The sequence below is a fragment of the Salmo salar genome, chromosome 09 (genome assembly GCF_965601325.2).
Source record: "Salmo salar chromosome 09, fSalSal1, whole genome shotgun sequence".
NCBI classification, from domain to species: Eukaryota; Metazoa; Chordata; class Actinopteri; order Salmoniformes; family Salmonidae; genus Salmo; species Salmo salar.
The window spans coordinates 132,640,848-132,647,704 of record NC_138299.1 but is presented as its reverse complement, the minus strand read 5'-3'; positions in this window follow the sequence as shown (position 1 = coordinate 132,647,704).

Below are 6,857 nucleotides of genomic sequence, written 5' to 3'. Positions count from 1 at the left end.
GACAGAGACTAGAAGTCCAAGAAAATGATTCCAACTGCGTCGTGGGATCCAACCTAAATAGTCAGCTAGTTACTAGAACTTTCCAATACACTTTCAAAACAACAAACTTTTCAAAATAACAAAACCTAGCTCTCCTTCGTTTTACAGGAAGTGACGTGTGTTTTAAACAGTGTACAACATTTAAAGACCTGCATCACTATACAGAGAGCTTTGCCGTTTCTAAATGAACTTATTTGGGTGATTTTGGAGCCCTTGTCCATGTTAGTTCGGGGCTCCCATACTACACAACAAGGATGCAAAGTGATTTGCTATTTGGGGTAAGTTTCTCAAAAACATGTGAAATCACAAAAAAGGTGTCTGGACCCCAACATCAAAAATAGAGATTTGGTTGTAAAAAACAACATAAAAAAATCCTGTTGGGTACTTCACATGCTGACTCCATTCATTAACGTCCCTCTTGAAGCTTGACCGTGGTTTGACACAACGCGCTTCACCACTTCTAATATTTACATTAGCCTGGACCACCCAACAGAACAGAATCTGTGTATGTTTAAATTAAGCTTGAATTAAGCCAATTGTCATTGGGTTCAATAGAAGAGAAGGGAGCGGGGTTAGCAATGCTCTTGACACTTGCACCGGTCAACTTTTACACGTCAGCTTTAGCCCATTCCTTCTACAAACAGTGAGACATCATCACCCATCATTCTGAATGAAGGGAAGAGGTGAGTGAGAAGTTACATGTCTGTTCTGTTGAACCAATCAGCACATGATTTATTTATGTCTCCTGGCTAGCATGGGTCATCAGAAAACCCCAAGAGTATTAAATTGAATCTGACAAAAAGGTATCAATTTATTTCTGTGGATGGCAAATCTAAGGTAAGTTTTGGTGCTCCTCAAGGCTCTTTTCTTGGACCACTACTGCTTTTTGAGCATATGGAACATTTCTGGGATCTTTTATTTCACCTCATGAAACATGGGAGCAAAATGTTGCATGACAATTGAGAAACAAGCAAAGAGAGTATAAAAAGCCTCCCGAGTGGTGCAGTGGTCTAAGGCACTGCATCGCAGTGCTAGCTGTGCCACTAGAGATTCTGGGTTCGAGCCCAGGGTCTGTCGCAGCCGGCCACGACCGGGAGGCCCATGGGGCGGCGCACAATTGGCCCAGCGTCGTCCGGGTTAGGCCGGCAGGGATATCCTTGTCTCATCGCGCACTAGCGACTCCTGTGGCGGGCCGGGCGCAGTGTACGCTGAGACGGTCGCCAGGTGTAAGGTGTTTCCTCCGACACATTGGTGCGGCTGGCTTCCGGGTTGGATGGGCATTGTGTCAAGAAGCAGTGTGGCTTGGTTGGGTTGTGTTTCGGAGGACGCATGGCTCTCGACCTTTGCCTCTCCCGAGTCCGTACAGGAGTTGCAGCGATGAGACAAGACGGTAACTACTACCAATTGGGGAGAAAAAAGGGGGCGAAAAAAAAGAGAGTATAAAAAACCCCACCTATTCTATAGCAGGTGAAGAACTGACAAATAAATCAAACTAGAAAAATACAAGAAAGAATGCACAATCAATCAAATGTATTTTATAAAGCCCTTTTGTACATCAGCAGTTATCACTGTGTATAGCCGTATATAAGACAACTGCTGGGACTGCCCCAGCAGAGCTCCTGATTGACATGTGTACTATGGTGCATTGAGTTGGTTGGAACCTCTCCAGTGCGCTGATAAAGGATGATTCATTTAAGATTGACTTTGAGTGCCCTGGGTGGTAATTTCCACGACATGGTGGTGAATTTCCACAGCAACCCGAACAAGCAAGCAATGCAGATGTAGAAACACAGTGGCTAGGAAAAACTCCCTAGAAAGAAAGGAACCAAGGAAGAAACTTAGAGATGAACCATTCAGGCCAGACTGTTCTTCAAGACATTCAAACGTTCATAGATTACTTTGGAGGTTCAACAGTTCAACAGCTCAGGAGTAAATGTCAGTGGGCTTTTCATAGCCAGGAAGGGATTTACCATGGGTGTCAGCCCACAATACTGCATGCACACAAAAAAAGACGATGGTCCAAGGGCAGTGAGTTGTCAGCAAATCACGCCAACTCCACCATTCTCCCAGACAGACAGGTACATAGAAGTAGTACACTATATGGGGAATAGGGCGCCATTTGGGACGCAACGATACTCTAATGGTTCTGATTTACAGACAGGCTCAGGTCTAAGATCCTCTGAAGCAGAGACGTAAATTCACTTGTGATCAGTGCTGGGACTCCTGCCATCTTCACCACCAAGCCAGACCTTTTGGCACCTGGTAATTTACCACCTTACAGGGAGCAGGGAAGGATGTGTGTGTGTTTGCCATCAAAATGCCTTCACTGCTCTCCCTCCTAAAACACAGGAGTCAGAGCCCAGGCTTATAGGGGGACTAGCAGAGAGCTTTCTGGGTACTTATATTTCAATGCATCCTAGCAACAGTGGTAACATACTCTACCCCTGGATGAAATCGAAGTACATAGGGTCTTACGCCCAAAAACCAAACCTCAAATCGAACCCAAAACCCTTTGTTTTCTAATGAAAAGCAAATGTTTTGGAGAGATGGGTTTAGAAAGACTGGTTTACGAGAACCCATCCTTTTGGATAATGGGAAATATCCAGCTAAGAAGAAATAATGAAGAAGAGGAGAGGCATTTTGGCGCTTTGGTCTAGCATGGCCCAAGAAGAATATAGGCCTAGCTGTCTCATTACGAATGAGTTCGAGTTCTAATCTAGAATGAGTTCTGGAATGAGTTCTATCAATTCAAGCAGTCAAGTTAATACCCATTAAGTTAATGCAGCCTTTCTCCCAAGGGAGTCATAGGTGTTGTTCAACTGATCGATTACACAAATAAACTGTTTATTAACAGCTAATAACAATTACATAATTTATGTAATCTAGATTCTAGAAAATGCCAGAGATTAAATGTTGAGGTTCATGGTATGAATTCCTCATTAAAGAGCAGATTCATAAAGCATAATAAACTGAATGTAAACTTAAAGCACACTTTGGTGGTGAAATACCTTTTACAAAGACAAATATGATTATTCATGTTCTAAATTGTTCAGTGGGGACTTTCTCCAACATATCATTAACATTATAGCAAAAAAAGTCACATTTCATAACTTAATACATCTGATAATAAGCACTGTTCTCATAGCGGTGCAGGTTTCCCCTAACAATTTTTTAGGATTTTACATTTTGTGGCTGTTGTCTTCAAATTTCTTTACGAGGGACTTAAAAATAAAAATTTGCATGACACGAGGTGAATGTAAAAGGCTTTGAAAATAAAAAGCTTGGTATACGCTCAGTGCTCCATTGACATTTCACAAAGATACACTTGTATTTTTGAAAAATCTTAGAAAAATAACAGATATTTCGAATTAATATGAACATTGTATAGTAAAATATGAAAATACATGTCATGTCTCAAAATCGATATCCATCTTACCTCTATTGTTTTATGTCCTGCGGTTTTGAGAAGATGACAATTTCAACAGAAAAGTTAGCCAGTAGCCTTAATTCTTGCACAGAATCCAGCCAAGCTGATGCGATGCAATTTTACAGCTTTTTACCGCTTTCTTTCTCTGGCCTCCATTGATTTAGTCACCCTAATTCTGGTCATCCTATAAGGGTAAAAACTCCAATAACTTTTGAACAGATTATGATAGAGACATGAGGTTCGGACCATTTTTATTTTTTGAGGATTATGGTAAAAAAAAAATATATATATTTGACACCCTACTGCATAGCTGGCATCATGTATTCAAAGCTTCCTGCTATTTGTTTGAACCTGATTCTATTCACCAAGATCAAATTCCCCCTCACATACACATCCATACACTCAGTGGCGTCATGCCCATAGGGGGCCAAAAGGCACATGCCCTCTCAGATCTGCCTTGTTTTAAACATTTTCAAAATGTTAAAGTAACTACTAAACTTCATTTTTAAGCCCACGTTTTAGCATTATTCTTCATAAAAAGATCTGTCAGCAGTATTTTGCAGAGGGGGCATAGTAACTGGACCAGGCAAAGTGTACCCCCCTATAGATGCCTAGGCAGGACGCTAAATACTCTAGTGCGTGCCGCATCGTCAGTGGAGGAGGAGAGAGTTTAGAGTGACACACACAGCGCTTGATTTGATTTTAGCTGCCAGTGATGGGATTGAGGTATGTTTGGAAATTAATTTGATAAAGTTATGTAGCCTATTGATTCCTTCTTGATGAATAAATTTAACCAAAATGTTTTGTTGTTTCTCTATAATACTAGCCACTAGGGGTGTGCATCTCTCCTTACATGCACGATTCGATACGCATCTAGATACATGGGCTCCGATACGATACAGGAAGGATACTTTTAGTTTGAAATGATTCAGTTTGATTAGATTTGATTAGTGAAACAAATCGATGCAATGCAATTCTGTTCAATTCGATACACTAACAATTGTTGCATGAACACAATAATTTTCCATTCTAAATTAATATCTGATACTGAGGAATCAAATACATTTTTATTTGTCACATGCTTCGTAAACAACAGGTATGGACTAACAGTGAAATGCTTACCTACAGGCCCTTCTCAACAACGCAGAGAGAAAATAATTTACATAAGTATTCACACCGCTGATTTAATACTTTGTAGAATCACCTTTGGCAGCGATTACAGCTTTGAGTCTTTCTGGGTATGTCTCTAAGAGCTTTCCACACCTGGATTGTATAATATTTGCCTATTACTCTTTTCAAAATGTATCAAGCTCTGTCAAATTGGTTGTTGATCATTGCTAGACAACCATTTTCAAGTCTTGCCATACATTTTCAAGCAGATTGTCACGCCCTGACCACTTTTTATTTCTCTATTTGGTTAGGTCAGGGTGTGATTTGGGTGGGCATTCTAGATTATGTATATCTATGTTTGTTTATTTCTATGTTGGCCTGATATGGTACCCAATCAGAGGCAGCTGTCTTTCGTTGTCTCTGATTGGGTATCATATTTAGGCAGCCTTTTCCCACTGGGTTTTTCTGGGATCTTGTTTTTGTATAGCTGCTTTGAAGCCTGCAGAACTTTACGTTCGTTTTTGTATGTTCTTGGTTTGTCGGTGTTCATCTAAATTAAAGAAAGATGTACGCTTACCACGCTGCACCTTGGTCTCATTCTTATGACGAACGTAACACAGATTTAAGTCAAAACTGTAACTTGGCCAACATTCACTGTCTTCTTGGTAAGCAACTCCAGTGCAGATTTGGCCTTGTGTTTAGATTACTGTCCTGCTGAAGGTGAATACATGTCCCAGTGTCTGGTGGAAAGAAGATGTTGTGGAAATTCTTACACAGGGACACACAAAGTCAATCTGAAATGAATCATTGTTTATTGTCAGCGCGCTGGAGAGGTTCCAACCAACTCAATGCACCATAGTACACGTCATTCAGGAGCTCCAGTGGGCAGACCCAGCAGTTGTCTTACATACACAGACACATTTTTACATTTTAGACATTTAGCAGACGCTCTTATCCAGAGCGACTTACAAATTGGTGCATTCACCTATAATATCCAGTGGAACAACCACTTTACAATAGTGCATCTAAATCTTTTAAGGGGGGGGTTAGAAGGATTACTTTATCCTATCCCAGGTATTCCTTGAAGAGGTGGGGTTTCAGGTGTCTCCGGAAGGTGGTGATCGACTCCGCTGTCCTGGCGTCGTGAGGGAGCTTGTTCCACCATTGGGGTGCCAGAGCAGCGAACAGTTTTGACTGGGCTGAGCGGGAACTGTGCTTCCTCAGAGGTAGGGAGGCGAGCAGGCCAGAGGTGGATGAACGGAGTGCCCTTGTTTGGGTGTAGGGCCTGATCAGAGCCTGAAGGTACGGAGGTGCCGTTCCCCTCACAGCTCCGTAGGCAAGCACCATGGTCTTGTAGCGGATGCGAGCTTCGACTGGAAGCCAGTGGAGAGAGCGGAGGAGCGGGGTGACGTGAGAGAACTTGGGAAGGTTGAACACCAGACGGTGTTGGGACACATTATACTTGCATGATTTAGCATAATTAATTAATCATTACCGTTTTGTGTAATTCATGTGACCGACCAATACGGTTTCATAACATGTGACAGACCAACACTTCACGAGGCTTCTCCTCTCTAAGCTGAGACCTTGAAACTGAGATATCTTTAGTTTGTTCTCAAAACAACTTCTGAGCATACTGCCAAATAGCAGCTACTGATAAGTGAGGATTTGTGCAGTCAGCTACTTGCATGAACACAGAAATTGGTTATTACAACAGCACATGAATAGAAGACAGAAATTCGTTTTAAGAAAACATAACATTAAAATTCCTATTACAAACACAACCAGGTTTTCCTCTAGGATTTTGCATGTGCTTAGCGCCATTGTAATGTGTCTGTGTGTAGCTGGTGTAGATGAGTCAGGCGCAGGACAGCAGATATGAGTAATGTACGCAATTACTCAACAATAATCACAATACACGTCAATAAATCCAAGGCCACAATAATGGACCGCAATACAATAAACAATCACTCACAAACAAACATGGGGGAACAGAGGGTTAAATAATGAACAAGTAATTGGGGATTGAAACCAGGTGTGTAAGACAAGGACAAAACAAATGGAAAATGAAAAATGGATCAGCGATGGCTAGAAGGCCGGTGACGTCGATTGCCGAATGCCGCCCGAACAAGGAGAGGGACCGACTTCGGCGGAAGTCGTGACAGTACACCCCCTTTACGCGCGGCTCCAGCAGCGCGCCGACACCGACCTTGGGGACGAGGCGCAGGGCGATCCGGATGGAGACGGTGGAACGTCCAAGACGTCCTCCACCGGGCACCCA